Source organism: Pipistrellus hanaki (genome assembly GCF_964339955.1).
Source record: "Pipistrellus hanaki genome assembly, chromosome: 7".
Classification (NCBI taxonomy): Eukaryota; Metazoa; Chordata; class Mammalia; order Chiroptera; family Vespertilionidae; genus Pipistrellus; species Pipistrellus hanaki.
The window spans coordinates 56,486,551-56,506,355 of NC_140509.1; the positions used below are offsets into that span (position 1 = coordinate 56,486,551).

Genomic DNA, 19,805 nt, shown 5'->3' on the forward strand with positions numbered 1-19,805 from the left:
TGTCTGAATAGTTCTGGGTCCCAAGCTGGGGTTTGCTTTCTTGGTGGGTAGAGAGGATTATGAGGATAAGGGGTGAAGTGCCTATGACTTAATCCCTGCAAGCACAGTACTACCTTCCTTCAGTGTTTAAACTGTGCACTCTGACACTCTCAAAACTAACACAAATGAAGGGCAAGCTTCCCCCTATTCCCTATTAGGAATACAGAAAGCAAAACAGCATAATTTCTAAGCGAAGTTGGATTAAAAAACAACCCAGGAAATGTGTTGCTATGTGTTGTTCTTTCTCGTGCAGAGTCCCATTGGTCTTCAGGAAAAGGATCATGTGGATCTGGGAGCACATGATTACGAACAGTAGGCCAGAGTCATGGTCTCTTATTTGTAGTGGCTTCCCTTGAGATGGAAATCGTTACATGATGGGATAAGTGGATTTTAGCCTCAGTATTACATATTTTCTTGAGGTGCTTTGTTAATAATTATCCTATAAAATATTCCTTAAAACACCCCCCCCCCCCACCACACACATATACAGGTGTGTGTGCGCAATTTGAAAGTCACTACATAAAATCTAGAACTTGTCCAGAAAATAGTCATCAGGATGTTAAGAAGACCTGGAATTATGAGGGGGGAACTGGAGGGAGGAACCTAATACAAAACCTGAAATTGTTTATCGTAGAGAAGAAGACATTTTCAGCAGTCTTTAAAAAAAAAAAAAAGCAACAAACTTGTTGGGTATTATGTGTAGGATATTATTATTTGTTTTAATAATGAGAACTTCCCAAAGATGATAGAAACTATCTTGACACTAGTGATATTCTTGCAGAACTTAGATATTACAGATACTGGTTGAACTAGACCAGTGGTTCTCAACCATTCTAATGCTGTGATGCTTTAATACAGTTCCTCATGTTGTGGTGACCCCTAACCATAAAATTATTTTCATTGCTACTTCATAACTGTAATTTTGCTACTGTTATGAATCGTAATGTAAATATCTGTGTTTTCCGATAGTCTCAGGCGACCCTGCTAGGGGTTCTCAACTTGTGGTTTGCGACTCCACAGGTGAAGAACCGCCGCTATAAAGCCTAAGATAATCAGAAAACAGATATTTACATTACAATTCATCAACAGTAGCAAAACTACAGTTATGAAGTAGCAACAAAAATAATTTTATGGTTGGGGGTTACCACAACATGAGGAACTGTATTAAAGGGTCGCGGCATTTGAAAGGTTGAGAACCACTGAACTAGACGAACTTTAAGGCTCCTTCAAGCACATCAGCTCTAAGATTTTATGATATTGTTTTTTCTTTTTCCATGAAATAGCCGATAGTGTTGAAGCCAGCAAGGTTATCAGAAGACGTTAGCCTTGGGGCTAGGGCTTCAGAGAAACTGGATTCCTGGTTGCTTAGAAGCTGAAGGAAGGAATTCACGTTTTGCCAGCCAGTCAGCAGTGCCTATCTTCAACAGTCTTCCTGGAAAGTGGATTTCACCAGGTATAAAAGCAAGTCATTAGAATTATAAGGACAAAGTGACATAGTGAGAAGATTAATAAGCATATAAAAGATTTAAACAACACAATCAAGAGATTTAATCCAATGGGTATACTTAGAACTCTATTTCCCCCAGACCCTATTAGAAAATATGTATTTTAAAAAGTCATGGAATGTTTTTAAAAAACTGATCACATATAAGGCCAAGAACCAAGTACCAATAAATTTTGTGATACTGATATCACACAAACAACATTCTCTGACAACAACAGATTTTTTTAAGGTAGACTCCAAAAAATGATTACTAAAGAACTAATTTGGAAATATAAAAGCACACTGCTAATAACTAATAAATCAAAGAAGAAATAATTATGATAATTATAATATTCTTAGAACAGAGTGATGATAAAAAATGTTTCATATGAGAACTTGTCAGATGCTGCTAAAATTGTAATTAAATCTTACCCTAGAAAGAAAAATGAAATGAATGAGTATCCAATTCAAGAAATGAGAAAGTGAACAAAAATAAATCCAATGAAATTAGAAGAAAGTAATAAAGAGGAATCCTATATAATAAAACCCTGATATGCAAATCAACCGAATGGTGGAACAACTGGTTGCTATGATGTGCACTGACCACCAGGGGGTAGATGTTCAATGCAGGAGCTGGCCCTGGTGGTCAGTGTGCTCCCCCAGGGGAGGGAGTGCAGCTTAGTCACAAGCTGGGCTCTCGGCTGGTGAGCACAGCGGCGGCGGTGGGAGCCTCTCCAGCCTCTGCTGCAGGCAGGCTGCAAGGAGCGAGGGGTCCTGGACAGCGAGAGCCCCGGACTGCAAGAGAGATATCTGACTGCCAGCTTAGGCCTGATACCGCCCCCCCTCGAAGGTGGTCATCCCCCAGGGGGTCCTGGACTGTGAGAGGGCGCAGGCCAGGCTGAGGGCCCCCCAGCCCCACCAAGTGCATGAATTTCATGCACTGGACCTCTAGTAACTCATAAAATCATAAAACAAACATTCACTAGAGAAGATTATCAAAGGAAAAACTGTTTATTTAGAAAGATCAATAAAATAGGTAAATCATCAAAAAATGATCAATTAAAACACAAAGAAGGTACTAATAATGATATTGGGAATGAGAGAGAGAACATAACTACATTTTTATTAGAGATTAAAAGATAGGAGCATATTATGAACTACTGCATGCCATGCTTGAAAATTTTAATGAAATGAAGAACTCATAGAAAAACACCACTTATTACTGAAACAAGATGAGAGAGAAACCTGGGTATTTTCAGAACCATTAAAGAAATTGATTCATCTTAAAGAAAACAAAACCAATAACATCTGGTTCAGATGGTTTTAGAGTAAAAAGAGGCAAGTTTCAGAGATAAAAAATGGGAAAGAACTAATATAATCTTAGCACCAAAATCAGACACAGGCAGTAGGGGGAAAAGAAAAAGGAAATTATAGTCCAATCTCAGATATAAATACAAACATAAAAATCCTAAAAAAAAAAAAAAAAAAAAAATCAGCAAACTGAATCCAACAGTTCATAAAATAGTTCATGGCTAATTTGGATTTTTACCAATAAGGCAAAGAATGGTTTAAACTTTAGAAAACTGATGATAGTAATTACCTCTCAGGTTAAAAGAAAAAGAACCCCATGATATTATTAATAGGCACAGATAAAACATTAAATAAAATTCAACACTTACTTGTGATTTTAAAAAAATAGGAACTTGTAGCACACTAGAATCAGAAGGGGACTTTGTTAACCTAATGGAAAGTGTAAAAAGTACTAAAACCCAATACAGGCATCATACTCAATGGTGAAATGCTACTAGCCTTCATTTTTAATTGGGAACAAGCTAAGAGGGTGTGCTCTCCCTACTTCCTTTTAACACTGTATTGTGGGTCCTAGCCAGAGCGGTAGGACAAGAAAAATAAATACATAAAAAATTGAAAAGGAAGAACTAAAACATAATGACTTATGCATATGATTGGTTATTCAGAAAACCTAAGAAAAATACAGATAAATTATAAGAATTGGAGGCTTTAACAAACTGCCAAGTCTTAGTTCATTATGAAAAACTGAGTTCCTATGCATCAGCAACAGTTAGACAAATTTAAAAAAATAGAACACTGTACTTATTTTTCTTGACCTTTATCTCTTCCTCTTCAACACATATCTAACTCAGATAATCATATGATAAAAATTACTAGGAAAAACAAGTAATCTAATGATGTTATGAAACTCTGACAGGCAGGGAATTAATTTCATGGAAAACTTAGAGGATTCTATGGTTCTATTCTGTTTTTCTCCAATTTTTTTTCACTGAAAAAACCACTGAGATGCTGTAGATGGGGTTACCTTGAACTGTGGTGAATCACCCATTTTACTGGAAATGAAACACAAGCAGGAAGTTCCAGGCCTTTGCAAACCAAACTCGGCTTCTGCTCAGCTTTTCATAAAGTCAGCAGGAGCCGGCCCTCCAAATGCATCTCATACCGGGAAGGATTCCGAGTCTTACAGGGAGACATTGTCAAGAGGCAGGTAGAGAGAGAGGATTAAGAAAGTTCCTGAATGATTGGTTCTTCATCTACATGAAGGTAATACTGAAAACTACTTATATTTTGTGATTGTTGAAATTTCCCTACAATCAAGCACAATATAACATTTACCAGATTCAACTAAGACCCCTAAATTATTATTCTGTATTCTAATACATCCATCAGCATGGCATTTGGTCTCCCTGTTCTTAACAGTCTTAGGGAAGTACACTATGGCACATACAATTCTTTTCCACTCAGGGTTGATTAATTATCATTTTCAATGAAGTGATAATACAAATGAGATAAAACTTCATGGAGAACTTTCTATATTCATTTGGATCTGACTGGGCAATTCACTCAATAAAAATAAGATTATCTGAAAATACTATATTATAATGTTGTTTTAAAAAACGTTTATTAGTAAGACCCAACTAACTAGAAACAACAAAAATGAGCAAAAATAGGAGACTGGTTTGAGTGATTACATAAATTATGGTACATTTCTATAGTGAAATAGGATATAGTGCTAAGATCATATTGTAAAATAAACTTAGTGACACCAAAAACGTTCATGGTATACTGTCAAGTTAAAACAAAAAGATATAAAACATTAAGTACAATTTGAAATAATTTTTAAATCTTCCAAATTCACATCAGAAAAGGACCTTAAGCAATATACTAATGTGTGATAACCTCAGAGTGATGGAATAACAGGTGACTTTTGTTTTGTCCTTGGTGCTTTTCTGCACTTCTAAGTAATCTATACTGGGGGTGTGCACTGATGCAGATACTATTTTAAAGAGTCCATCATGATGAGAATATCTAGAGTTCATATAGCACAAATTTCTGGAGCTCTCCAAAACACTAAGTACAGTTTCATGGCAGCCAAAACAATCAATGAAAACAGTGTCCTACTGACAGTCCTGCTGGAGGCTATTCTATTTATTCTTCCTCCTGTTCGACCACTGCAGCAGTAACATTTGGCTTCAGTACATCAGTGCCCCAGGAGACAGTGAAAAGGTTCAGTGCCCATCCCAAGGAGACCTTTAGTTCCCTGAGCTGACTCTCACAGCACCAGCAAAGGGACAGCGCAGAGCCCCCAGCCCAGCACCTGAGGTAGCAGGAAATTAATGAGAATTCTGTGCATAAACAAAAGATTCTCTTTGTCACCTTCATAAAGCCGCTTCTCTGATTGGCAACTTTCTCCAGCTCTCCAGCCTGGCTTCCAAGAATTCACCCAGGGTCCCCATCAGTTTCCCATGGCTCCAATATGAACTTCGTCCAGGATGGAACATATCTCCCCACAAATGTCCACACAATTCCCAGATCTCATCCATGTGCCAGGCCCCAAGCCAGTCTTACCTGTCAGAAGCCTTCCTCTGCTCCTCAGGCTCACATCACTCTCCCTGTCTCTCAGTTCTTTGGCTTCTCCCCTGGGGTTGATCATGTGAGGGTGAGGCTCCCACACTATTTCAGTGTTTCCTTGGCATGGCAGGGTCTCCTAAGAGTTGGGCCAAGTTCTGTATCTCTTTGACTCTGCCCCTTGCCCTCTCTTAGCTCCTGGTACAGGGTTGCAATGTACTAGTAGGTTCTCAAATCCAGGAAACAGACTTCTTAAGGTGGGGTGAGTTTGCTGGTACCTTTCCCAACAATAGCTTTACAAGTAATCTATCCCTTTCAGTCAGCCTGTCTGCTCCCTTCCCTCCCTCTTTCTGCTTATCCCATCCTTACGAGAGAGAATGACATTTTCCTTGCTCACTCTTCTCAGCCCATATCCATATGGTTCCCTTCCATATCTTCAGCTCTCATTTAGCTGCACTAATGAATGGCAAATCATCAACACAGACAATCCACGAGGGTGCCTAGGCCTCTTGCTTTCTGGCTCCCGGACACTCGAAGGGGGCTGCACCCCTGGGCCTGTTCCCACAGAGGACCATGCACCTTTTAGTTCCTCCCTAGTTCCCCCCCTTGCTTTTCAGGACTTTGATGGTTAACACTATCCATTCATTTAGTCACCCACTCATTCACCTCCTAGTTCTTGAGCACCTGTGTGCTCAGCACTGCAACTTAAACTCACAGTTGGAGAACTAGTGTCCCCAACTAGACTGGAAGCTAACTCCCTGTGGCAAAGGTCGTCTGCTACAATTATTTAAATGTCAACAGAGAATCTCACTATGTGTGCTCATACAGTGTTTGGAAAATATGAAACTGAGTGACTGAGACGAGTAAGGAACAAAGCAAAAGGCTACAGTTTTGATTCTAGTGCTCTCCCTTTGTGGTTTGACCAGAGATGATATAAAGACAAGGAAAAACTCAGACTCCAGTAGAGGGAGTAGAACCTTCTTTTCTTCAAAACTCTTTTGTATATAGTCTATGCCAGACCACATGAGACAGTTCTGTATGTAAAAGTACTCTTAAAGTTGCAGAATATTTTACAGATATGAGTACCACCATCATCACAACACAGCCATACAGTGGTGTGAAAACTTTCATTCCAAACAATAATCAACCAAGTCACCCCATCCTGCACACTCCTGCAACCAGCAGCAACGTACACCCTGAAGGGAAAGCTGACAGCCCGACAAAACCCAAATGGAAAATAAAATGAGCAAGAACAGCTACACCCGAAGAGAGCAAACCCACACTGCTCGGAGGAAGAAATCCTCTAATTGCCTCCACACTCCAGCTCGCTTCCATCTGCTTGCATTTAAAGGAAGCTCTGGGCTCCTGGCAGCTGCGGAGAAGAAAGGAAATGCTCCCCAAGTGCTGGGATGGCTGCAGCAGACAAGGATGGAAGGTCCACAAACAAAGCTCAACTGCAAATGGAGCAACAGATTTAGTGTCTGCTATGCCAAAATGAGCAAACAACCTCCCCTGGTTTTGAGACCACGTGCAATAATACCGGAAGCCATTCTTGGGGAAGGCGGCAGCAGCAGGCGTGGGCCGGAATGCTGCAGCGGTCTACCCTCTGTCCGCAGCAGCCGAGGGAGTCACAGGGGCCCAGGCTGCAATTAGGCTTCCTGTGGGGAAGTGACTGGGAGCACAGGCACCCACACTCCTCAGTGTGGTGTAACTCAGTCTCCCTCGGGGCCCGCCCCTGGCAAAAGTCCCAGGTGGCAATCTTTGTTTTTAGAAATGCCAGCCTTTTGATTCTGGCCTCATTATGATCATTTCTCCCGGACCCTCCCTACCTTAAGCTCACCAATCCCTCGGACTCCAGGTGGCTCCCAGCCCTCACCCTTTCCGGGCTGCCCCGTGCTTAGGATCTTCCTGAGGAAGCACCCTGAGGAGCAATAAGACAGTATAATTTTAAGAAAGTCACAGCTTCTTGGATAACAGGCAGTCCAAAAAAACAAAACAAAACTGTGGTGCACAGATGCCCAGAGACAAGACATGTTCACACCACCAGCTGTAGGCATGGATATGAGCCCTCATCTCACACCTACAACATACCATGCAGATGACAGAAAAGGGAACCAGAGCTTAGTGGCACTTGCTATGGGGCCCCAGACTATGCTGGGGGACTTCAGACATTTTATCTGAACTCAAACCTTACAATGATCACATGAGCCGGCCTTACAGAAATTCAGCAACTGTCCCCAAGTGTCACAGCCAGTAATGGTGGGGTTAGAATTCTGGTCCAGGTCTAGGTACAAAGCCTGCTCTTCTAGCCTGTTCTGCCTAACACTTTAGGGTGAATGAAGCCGATGGAGTAGTGAACTCAAGAGGTAGATACTTCTTAAGAGCTTTAAACTCTTGCTCAGAGTATAGTGAAAGAAGAACAGCATAACCGTATATACACCAGTGAGTCACAGGGACCTCAAGATTCAACAGGAGTTTTGGAAATTAGTGGAAACTTGTTGATTTTCTGGTATGACCTTAGTTTTGCAGTTTGTGAGGACCCTGGAAGATTCTGGAGAGGCAGCTTTCGTGTGCCTAAGCAGCTCTCTCCTCCACAGCAAGCTAATGCTCGGGGCAGAGCTTTTCCTGGGCCAGAAGCATGTGGCCCCAAGCATGGGAGGGTGGGATGGGTAATAGCAATGATAGCCACTCGTGGGCTGCTGGGCATATGGGGCTCCGACAGGAGTGGGAGAGGGGCCCACCCAGGCACTCCTTATACCATCAGCAGCAAAATGTACCGAGGAATTCCCTGGACGGTGCGTCTTCGCCTCCTACCAGTACCCCACCCAGCACGGCAGACTGCTCAGCTGCTCCTGACCCGGCCAGCTCACCATCAAAGCAGGGTCTGCACTGCATAGCGTGGAAAGCTCTATGTGCATGATATAGTGTTTAAAAAACTGATTATGCCCTTGCCCAACAGGAGGAACTTCAACATGCAAGCTGCTTGCATGCAAAATGTTCTGTTGGGTAAAGAAAGGGATCCCACCTAAGATGCCGGAACTGGAAAAGAGAATTGTTCACTATTATGTCTGGTTCTGGTCTTTCATGGAGGGCAATAGCCAGGCTTCCTGAGCTGTCCACAGTGAAGGAGCCACCTGGGAGAGGCTTTGCTTTTGCACCTGGCTTTCTGAGTTCTCTAAGACATCGCTGGTTAATGCTAATTGGGTACATCAAGCAATTTCTATCCCTGGCTTGCTATTTTTAAGAATAAAATTCAGCCAAAGCTCCAATCTGTCTCTTTGAAACAGGTACCAACAGGATAGGTGTTTGGAAACAGCTGATGTGTCTTGTCCTCCTCTTGATGGTTAAGACAAAATTTGTTCCTCCCAACATTTTATGGTAAAAACTTCAAACATAAACATAAACTTTTACTAATTTTATACTGAACATCCATGTACTATCACTTAACTTCTAACATTAGTTAACATTATACCATATTTGCTTTTATCACATCGCTATCCATCTACCCATACTGTAAAAAGTTTTAACTACATATTTTTCCAAAATGCAGCTTAGGGGGAAAGCATGCTTTTCAAACAACTCTGGGTGTGAACCCCTGCTTGAGTGCTTCTGAGCTGGGAGACTTTAGGCAGGTGTGTAATTTCTTGGAGCTTCAGCTTCCAAAGTCATGAAATGTGGGTAACGATGCACAGGGGTGCTGTGAGGAGTAAAAAGAGTAAGGTGCGTGTGTGTGTGTGGGGGGAGAACCTGTAGGAACAGGTAACCAATTTTTAGTTCATAAACTAGCTCACTTTCTAATCTATGAAACACATCTGAATTAGTAAAAAAAAAAAAAAAATAAATAAATAAATAAATAATAGTGACAATAATCCAGATACAGATGAAAGGAGAATGGCAGAATGTGGATAATTGCGGGAAATGAGGGAGGGATCCATTATGCTATAATAAACGTTAAATTTCTATAAATTTGAAATTCCATAGTAAAACAACAAAATGTTAAAAAATATGAAAGGTCACTGGACTTTATCAAGAAAAAAAAAAAAGGAACTCTATTTGAAAAATGCAGTATGTGACCTCTGAGGAAGTAATAAGAAGCGATGACATGGGGTTAACAGTACTGGGCTGGGGAGGCCCTGGGTGCTCTCAGTGTTGGGGTGGGTTGAAGGGGAGGAGGAAGGACAGGGCTTGGGTGTTCTGTAAACGCTCCCCAGGTGGCAGGTTCACTGCGGGTGAGAACCTCTGTACTGCAGAAAAGTGAGACACCACACTTCCGTCCTGTTAATTGTGAGAAAGATTGTGGGACATTATGGTTATTTCTTGTTGACTGAAAACTTCAGCTTTAGGAAAAGTGAAAATCGATCATGAGAGACCCAAGCTAATTTCTTGGATCTGACCTGGGACCAACTCAACTTCTCTGCGCCTCAAGTTGTTAACCTGTAGACCGGGAAGGCAGATTCCTTCATGGCAGAGTAAGAGTAGGGGTCTTTACCTGCAACCCTTCTCCCTCACTTCAAAGTCAAGAATAATTCTGCTAAGCCGAAACCGGTTTGGCTCAGTGGATAGAGCGTCAGCCTGCAGACTGAAAGGTCCCAGGTTCAATTCCGGTCAAGGGCATGTACCTTGGTTGCGGGCACATCCCCAGTAAAGGGTGTGCAGGAGGCAGCTGATCAATGTTTCTCTCTCATCGATGTTTCTAACTCTCTATCCCTCTCTCTTCCTCTCTGTAAAAAATCAATAAAATATATATATTTTTTAAAAAGAATAATTCTGCTAAGAACAATTGTATTAACACACTAGGTCTTTATCCTCAGCCAGCACTGCAGCAATTGAGGCTCATCCCGAGAAGCAGTGCTATTTATTCTGTCAGTTCTGCTTCGGTTCCTCTCCTGGGAACACACTTACGGACTCTTCGGTGACTCATTATCACAGTTACATATACACAGAGAACAAGGAGTGCAGGATGGATAAAACAGACAGATTTCATCCCCTTCTTAAGGATCTAGAGAACAATTTCAAAAAGAAAAAATCTACAGATGATAGTCAGAGGGAAATGGATTTGTTTTCTTTCAAAGCTACAGATGAACTATCTGCTATTGTGCTGTTAACCTTCTAATTAACAAATGCCAGGTTTTATAATAATATGCCAGTTAAGTAATACTCTCATGAAACCTAACTTTCCTTCTCTTCCAAATTCAAACATCGCTGAAATCAAATCTCAAGAATATTAATTTTTATTTAAAAGAGAAAGTTAAGCACAAACAGACAAGCAGTGAATTCCATTTCTAAACAAAGCCTCGGCTGACTCAAGGTGGCCTCTGCCAGCAGCAGTGTGGATGCCGAGAACTGGTGACTCGACTGATGAGTGTCAGAATATATATAGAGTGGTTGCCAATATTAAAAATTTGAAATAGTTAATATACAGATCAAGATTTCTGATAGTTCTGGGTCCACATTGCCTGAGACCCAGTAACATTTGCCCCTTTTAGGTGTGTGTGGCTTGTGTTTCTCCAGCCGCACCTCCCCACCCCCCTTCTATCTGACAATCCCAGCTTTGGACCTACCCAATCAGGTAGGCATTTGTCTGAGGTAAGAACTAGGGTGGGAGACACGGCCAGGATTGGGGATCAGAGGGCACATGGAAGAGTAGAGGAGCCCTGGCTCTAAGCCTGGCAGATCTCTAGTGATCTGAGGTCTACTGGAGTTGTGTGACCTTGGGCAAGTCCATGCACTAGTCTGAGCTGTTGTGTGGGAAGAAAGTGAAAATGTTCTATAGGTGGGGATCCTGTGTGGTACCTGGGATGTCATAAATGCTCTGCTAGAGTTACACCTTCTTATCCCAAAGGCAAGAAAGAAAAATGTTTGGCACAATTTATCATCACAACAAATCTAGCTGACTACTAGGTAAGCAGCTAAAAAAATCATTCTTATAAAATTAAAAAGGCCTACATCATTCACTGTAAGTAGTTCAAAGAAGATAAAACAAAGGGTAAAAAATATCAGATACGATCCCAATGTAATAATGACCCAGGCAAGGATTATCCACTGATACTCAGAGCACTCCAAGGTGGGGGAGGGAGGAGAATGGACAGGATGTTCACAAAGGAACCACACATCAGCCCAAAGACGCCTGACTGACTCAAAGTATATCCTGAATATTGGTGAGCTCCGCTTACCACCTCACCCAAGAGATCAGATGATAGGAAAAGTTGACATCCTCCACCTCTGGATATGATATAACGATGCCACCAATGAAGTATTCTTGCCAAAAGCTGTTATCCTGCATCTAACAAGCTTCTAGATCTAACAATTTTCAGGCCATGAGGCACAAGTTAACCCCATAAAAAAACAGACAATTCCAGAGCACAGGATGTTCTACATCACAACCAGTGCAGGATATTCTACAATATGGACTTGATAGTAGAATATGTTATGAAATTATTGCTAAGTTTCTTAGGTATGACCATAGTATTGTTATGTAAAATAATGTTCCTATTCTTGGCAGATACATGATGAAATATGTAGAGTTAAAATGTCAAGATGTGTGCAATTTTCAAATGGTGCTGCAAAAATTTACCTAATGTAATATCTTATATAATAAAAGAGCAATAAGCAAATTGACTGTCACTCCAACACACAAGATGGCTGACCCTATGTGGTCAAAGATGGCTGCCCCCATGTGAACACAAGATGGCCACCACAAGATGGCCAGCAGGGAAGGGCAGTTGTGGGTGATCAGGCCTGCAGGGGAGGGCAGTTGGGGGCAACCAGGCCTGCAGGGGAGGGCAGTTTGGGGGGACCAGGACTGCAGGGAAAGGCAGTTAGGGGAGACCAGGCTGGCAAGAGAGGGCAGTTAGGGGTAACTGGGCCAGCAGGGGAGGGCAGTTAGGGGCAATCAGGCCAGCAGGGGAACAGTTAGGTGTCAATTAGGCTGGCAGGGGAGTGGTTTGGGGGTGATCAGGCTGGCAGGCAGAAGCAGTTAGGGGCAATCAGGCAGGCAGGCAGGCAGTTGAGCATTTGGGAGCCAGCAGTCCTGGATTGTGAGAGGGATGTCCGACTGCCTATTTAGACCCAATCCCGGGGATCAGGCCTAATTGGGTAGTCGACATCCCTCGAGGGGTCCCAGGCTGGAGAGGGTGTAGGCTGGGCTGAGGAAAATCCCCCCTCCACATTCATTAATTTCATGCACCAGGCCTCTAGTGTGTGTATATATATATATATATATATATATATATATATATATATATATATATAATTGGAAAAGGAAATAAAAAAGCAAGTGGCACATTTAGAACATATAAGTGTTGATTTTATCATTCTCCTAACTAGCAGGTTTGAAAATTTTCAAAATAAAAAGTTGGTAAAGAAACTAGGAGAGAGAGAAGGAAAGAAAAAAAAAAAAAAAAAAAAAAAAGTCAGATCAGATAATATCACACTTCCCTTTTTTATAATCACCTCACCATTCATAATCAGGTCAGCTTCACTGCGTGCCTTTTCATTCAGTACGGTTTTATTTTTACCACTTTAATAAATTTCATGTGTGCTCATTCAAACTGATGTAGCCACCTGTCTTGGTTTCTTTGCTGTCTGACATCAAAACCAAACTTTAAACAAAGCTCCAACAGCAGGCTCTGTAGAAGTGGACCAGGTAGGTATGTGTGAAGCCAAAGATAACATCTTAAAACCTCCTGAAATTGACACCTAATTCCCTATCTAGATAGTTTTTAAGCTGGTAAGACTGGATCAAAGGCTGTGGGTGGGCATTCTCTGGGGCTTTGATCTTTTCCCAGGATGGCACTGGCTCTCTCTACCTGCGCTGGGTGTTGATAAAGGAATGAAAGGTACAGGATGCTGGTCAGAGAGGACTTGGAGTTTTAGAGGCTCTTTCCACATGGAGTGTGCTGAGCCTGAGTTCTGGTGCAGAGAGCAGCTTGGCATTAGCTGCAGAACAGCCAATCTGAGTTCAATTGTGATGCCTGCGAGCTCCGGACAATGGATGATGTGGGAATGAATACTGGGGTGCCTTTAACTTGGAGAGGGCCATAAAGGGCCTAGACTCAGAGAGAGCAGGGATGAGCCTGGCTCTCCTGCTGCATATTAGCTGCACGGCTTCAGAGCAGTGCTTCCCAGTGGGGGCACAGTGATCACTGTGCCCTATGCTGGGGACAACCCTTCGCGGGGCAGGACTGACTTAGCACTGCAGCATTAACCACCTCTGTCCCACTTCCAAGCTCACCACATGCCAACCCTGCCTCCAGTCATTGAAAGAACAAACACCCTACGCTCTCAAATGCCCCCTGCCTTGGACATAGGCTAGATTCTCTGAGCCTCAGATTGTATCTGGGGAGGATACCACTTGGGTTTGGGAGGAGCAAAGGTGACACATCTCCAATACAAGTGATAGCATAATACGCATTGCCATGGCAGCCTGCCAGTCAGAGGCAGAGCTGTGGGGCAGGTCCAACCGCCTGGCTCCCAAGTGGGTTCCATTCCTCAGTGTTAGCTGTCCGGCAGCTACTTATTCGGAAAACGTTTCACCTCTGTAGGTGGGAAATTCTGGTTTATAAGTGTTGCTACAGATAAAAACCACTAGACAGTGGGAATTTAGTATGAAAGCTGATGGCAGATAAGTGGGCCATGGGAACTGACAAGCAGGATGGCAGTCGCCAAGCAGCTTCCAAAAAATCGGGTTTAGGATGGCGCCAAAAGTAACCTGGAATGAGCACCAAATTACTTCAAGGATCAAGGGACTCAAGTAACAGAACACCATCCCGCGTACACCAGAGCAGGGAACAGCAAGCACAGGTCTGACTTACAAAATGACGACTGACTAGTAATTTACAGACTTCAGCAACGCTCCTGGAAAGGAACCGAGCTGGGCGGGGCTGCTGCACACAGCCTCGCATAGAGCTGGATCTGGAGGCTTTGGAGTCGCTCTCTGGGTGATTCGGTTGCGGAGGGGGTGGCCGATCACCTCTGGGAGAACTCGGACACTTCTCTAGAGATTCTCAACTCTCCCTCATGGAACATTCTGGCTCTCATTGTGTTGCCTTCATGCCTTACAATTTATGTAAAAAAAATGCTCCTGTGCCCTTAGAATCGATTTGGTTTCTGGGTTACAAAACTGCTTGTTCTTGTTCTTTTTTCTTTTTAGTAGTTGTGCTTTTTTGTTTTTGTCACACAAAAGAGAGAGAAAGGAGGCAAAGGACTAGGGCCCAACCAGGCTCCATAACAGCTTCCTGAGGTACATGTGTGTGCAGTTTTGTTTTGAAAAGACAATTTCAGGTCTGTTTCAGGAAAACTCCCTGGACTGTCAATCTCAGTGTAAAGACCTTAAAATGAAAACTTCCCATCCGTTTGCCACCCAGGGATCCAACAAGAGATATAAAACAAAACCTGTTTAGAAAATGCCCCCCTTAACTTAAGGCTCTCAAATGCATAACACACAGAACCTTCCAGGAATTAAGCTGGCTGGGACTTCACAAGATCAAAAACACCAAGTAACACCTCCAACTGTAAAAATGCTGGCTTTTTAAAAAAAGAACTTAATGCCCTGGCCAGTGTGGCTTGGTTGGCTGGAGCACTGTCCTGCACACCAAAAGGTTGCAGTTTTGATTCCTGGTCAAGGCACATACCCAGGTTGCAGTTCCATCCCCAGTCAGGGTGCATGCGGGAGGAAGTACATCAGTGCTTTTTTTCACATCAATGTTTCTCTCTCTCTCCCTTCCTCTATCAAAAATCAGTAATACTACTACTACTACTACTACTACTACTACTACTACTAATAATAATAATAATAATAAAGACTTAACATAAAGAGGAGGACCACAAAATGTACAGGTGGATTCCCCTAACACCTGCCTCTCTTTTTTCTGTTCTGAACAGACTCATGGACTGGAGAAGACGTGTAGTCTCTTGGGGGAGGGCTCAAGTCTCTGGGGGACCAGGGCCAGGCTCACTGCCCACCTGCCAGCCGGGCTTCTTTTCTGGCTGCCCTCTGCCAGTGCCTGGGTCCCTGCCTCTGCCACCAAGCACACCTCATCCAGCACCCCCGATGGCACGGCCTTTCACTGCTTCTGCTGCCGCAGGCCACCACAGCCACGACCCTTGGCCACCACCTCTTCTTTGACCATGTCCGTGAGCTCACTGGGGATGCACAGGTACCTAATGGTGCTGCTGCGGAGGTAGCACTGGAGCATCCGCCAGAACTCGTCCCCGTCCCTAGATGTGCAGATCACCTCGCGCAGGTTGAAGTTCATCCAGTTGCCACAGCTTACCAGGTGCCCACTGTATGTCTCCCGTTTTTAAGCTCCACTAACATGGGGTGATTCTGAGCTGTCTTCAGCAGTGACAACCAGGAGCATGGTGGTGGCAGGGACCTGGCCTGCCAGTCATTTCCACTTCGGCCTCCTCTGTTCATGCGCCCTGCTTGTTCTTATTCTTTTTTTATATTTATATTTTATTTTTATATTGTTTTATTTTAATTGCTTTAAGTTTCACATATGTCTCCTTTTTCCCTGATTGACCCCTCCTACCCTCCCCCCCAACCCCCCGCAAAAGAAGGAACTTTTGCCATTTGCAACACATGGATGGAACCGGAGAGCATTATGCTAAGCAAAATAAGCCAGTCAGAGAAAGATAAATATCACATGATCTCACTCATATGTGGGCTATAATGATCAACATAATTTGAGGAACAAGAATAGAGCCAGAGCCAAATGTTCTTATTCTTTATCTCTGTTTTTCTCCACTCCCTTTCCCCTATCTCCCCCCCTCCTCCCACACTGCACACATGAGAAGCTAACTTTGTTTTGCTGATCTAATTTCTCCTTTATCATTCACTTTTAAATAGTGACTAGGAAATGCTGACTGGGCAGAAAGTCTGACCCTCCTTAAGGCCAAGGCCTCAGGATTTAACAGGGAAATGAGGGAAGCCAAGAGGTGGAGCAGGGAAAGGGCACAAGTCTTAAAGAGCAGAAGTGAAAGCAGACAACCACTCTAGGCTAGCAGACCTCCTGAAAGAGAGTGAAAACGACCCACACATTATTAGAAAGGGGTTCTGAGAAACAAGTAGCTGTAAGTGTGTGATTCACTAAAATATTTAGCGCCAACATGGTATTTTTATAGTCTCACTTGACTCTGCTTACTATTCAGGTTTGGTAGTTTCTCCAGATTCTATTCATTGTAAAAACAGCAGACTGATAACATTTAGTCCCTAAACCTCTGGGTAGGCCATCTGAAATGAGATCTTTTTTCCTTTCTCCTTTCGCTTTCCAGAATGCATTTTCATAGCATTCTTGCAAGAAGAAAGATTATCAGAAAAAGAAAAATGAAGGGGAGTAAAGTTTAAAGAATGTGATACCAAAGCTTTTGGTAGGAAAACATTTATGTCCGCAAGCACACACCACACCCTTTCTGAGAAGATATATTACTGGTCTTGAAGCTGGGTTAGTGGATCCCAAAATATACCACACAAACAGCACAGTTACCCTCCCAAAATAGGCCCTATAATTAAAGTCTTTTCAAGTGGATTGTCCTATATCACAACCTGACACATGTTGCTTTAATCTCCCTGCTTCAGCAAATGTAGCCATACTGGGTACAGAGGCTCTAAAAACAACTTGCATTTAAGCCAGACTGTGGTATCACCAGGAAAATGATGCAAATATTTGGTACAGCCCTGTGTACCAAAATACTAATCTCAATCATCTGTCATGAGATCTCTCCCCGCCCTAAGCACATTTTTGTCGCACCAGAATCGCTACCCCTGATTCAGAAGAAAGGACTAGCCCAGATTGAAATGCCGTTTCATCTCAGAGGCCATCTAAAGACAAGTGTATCTGAAGAAGCTGGGATTGAAATTTAAAATACAAGACAATCTCTTTTGTGTGAATGCTGGGTCGTGTTGTGTGAGCCTCACTTTTGGCTTTAGCTGCCAATCTTCAGTATAAGTCTTCAGGCACCCATCTGTCTGAATTCATTACGTCACTTTTTTTTTTTGCTTGGAGTCAGAGTTCAAGTAAGAGATAGCGTCTTAGGAGCCCTTTCAGAACTATTATTCTTTAAATAAACTTTTTAAATGTTTTCTATACACACACACACACACACACACACACATGTAAAAATAAATGTCAAAATATTTTAAAATTTAAACCTTCAAAATAATGAGTACTTTAAACATTAATTTTTTTTATTTTTTATTACTTCTGTATCAGGTTTCTCAGCCTTGGGATTATTGTTATTTTGAACTGGATCACTCTGTGTGTACGGCGCTGTCCTTCCCATTGTAGGATATTTAGCAGCCTCCCTGACCTCTACCTACTAGAAACTAGTAGCACACACCCTTTCTTCCCCATTTGTAGCAATAAAAAATGTCTTCAGACATTGCCATATGTCCTCTGGGAAGACAAAATTGACCTGGATTGAGAATCACTGTTCTCTTTATGTATTTAGATATCTTCCCTGGCATGGCCAGGAAAAAGAAATCTAGATTTTTCAAGGCACCTACAAGTTTTAGTTTTAAGAATTTCAAACTTCCTATGACTCATAATGAAGAATCAGGATTTGTGCCTTAGACCACTCGGCCATCCTGACACAAGAATCAGGATTTGTGATACACTACTACCCGGGAGATTTATAAACAGCACTACTGCTGTTAGACAAATACCTGGGCATATTCTTTTAGTCAAAGTTCAATAAAATTGGCCCAATAATTGGATCTCTATGAAAGCTACATAATAAGCATAGACAAAAACAAAACAAACAAACAAAAAACCAAGACAGGTTTGGAAATGAAAGCCTGAATGTGGTAACTGAGGTCCAAACCAATGACCTACTCCAAATCCTCCTTCTTCTTTTACTTCTTGGCATTTTGGTTTAAAATAACATTAACTCCAAAACTGAACCAAGCTCAAACCATGTGACCACACTTGGCTCTAAAGGTGGGAAGAAGGGAAGTTAAATTAGCCAACTTTGTCTAAGAATGGATCAACGGGGTTAAAGACAAACGACTGAGGGGTTCCCACAGCTTGTTATGGAGGAGGGACTGTGGTGACCAAATGTGATGTGCCCTGTGACAGCAAATGGGGTGTGACCAACCCATCCCCACTGGGAGATAGGAACACCTTTTGGTGCCTTTACCTCAATGACAGATGTCCAGTTTCCAAACAAGCCTGTTTTGTTATCAAGAAAAACTGCTTTATTGAGCACCTACTATAATATGTTACAGCCCTATCTAGCTCCTTTTATTCTCACAACCACTGGATGAGGTAGGTAACATGACAAGCCTCATTTTACAGAAGAGGAAACTAAGGCCAAAGAGGTTATATAACTACCAGTAAAAGTGTACAGCTTTCTATTATTCTAGGTCTTCTGGGTGTTGCTGAACGTAATGTCTTGGTCTCTCAGGCCACTGCTATGCTTGTTTTGTAGGCTGGCTCTCAGGCATGCTGGATTCTCCAAGCAGCCAATTGCCTATTCTCTCTCATTTCAACCTAGAGACCTTAAGGATCTCTCTGCTTTAGACTTTTTATTTCATTTCACTCTTTTGGTGGCTTGGAACATAAACTAGTCTGTCAAGGCTATTCCTTACCCTGCATCCAGAAGCTTCCCTAAAACTAGACTCCTCACTACATCTTAGAAAATCCCATCTTGTTTAATAACATCAGCAATAACAAGGAAAAAAGTCATACTGTCAGAAAACACCAACTAAATGTCACATTTAATTATAAAACTGCATTTTGTCTGAGTTTAGTGCAGATTTAAAATGCACAGAATGAGACAATGGCTGCCCTTTGTGAGCACCACTTTACAAAAGAGGGTATTAGAAAACAATGCAGTGACACTTACCAAAATTTCCCCCAATTATCACAAACTTTATATACACCACATGTCTTCTAATACCGCTGCTGGGGTGGTCCTGAAAAACAATACCACAACAGAAGGATAGATGCATCATTAAAGACATAATTTAATATATGTATATATTGTGTTTTTCTCCTGGATACCACACGTCTTCCTGTTTTCGGCTCCCATCAATGTACCAAACTCTTACTGTCAGATTCCTCTTTGTCTTCACAGGAAGATAAAACTAACTTACAAATTAATTCAGCACTCACTAATCCTATATAATAAAGAGCTAATATGCTAATTAGACTGAGTGGCAGACAACCTTCCAGAATGACCTTCCGGAATGACTAGTGGGTAGGGGACAAGGCCGTGAGGCAGCTGGGGCTGCGAAGACCTACCCTTACACAACTTTCATGCATCGAGCCTCTAGTAACAAATAAATAAAAATCTGGATGACGAAATAAGCCAGAAACTATGCTTATAAATACTTTATTTGAATTTTTAGCCTTTTAAAAGAATTGAATGCAAAAATATCCAAAATTGAACTCATTTTATTTTC

At 42.3% G+C, this 19,805-nt stretch overlaps 1 protein-coding gene and 1 pseudogene across 12 annotated transcripts in view; both read right to left on the minus strand.

Annotated features, from left to right (window-relative positions):
- The window catches only part of FYN (FYN proto-oncogene, Src family tyrosine kinase), a 206,617-nt gene that overhangs the window by 90,906 nt on the left and 95,906 nt on the right, over positions 1-19,805 (minus strand). For 5 of the 11 annotated variants that reach the window (XM_084889888.1, XM_084889884.1, XM_084889879.1 and 2 more), the window contains one exon: positions 19,247-19,316. The exons of 2 other annotated variants lie outside the window; for them this stretch is intronic. The gene's annotated coding sequence lies outside the window, so the exon portion shown is untranslated. Of the gene's footprint in view, positions 1-5,401; positions 5,588-7,230; positions 7,323-19,246; positions 19,317-19,805 lie in introns of those variants that run through there. 4 more of the 11 variants (XM_084889881.1, XM_084889886.1, XM_084889880.1 and 1 more) reach the window with 3 other exon arrangements.
- LOC311625708 (U6 snRNA-associated Sm-like protein LSm4) lies at positions 15,326-15,739 on the minus strand (annotated as a pseudogene). The gene has a single exon. The product of its transcript is annotated as a U6 snRNA-associated Sm-like protein LSm4 (transcript).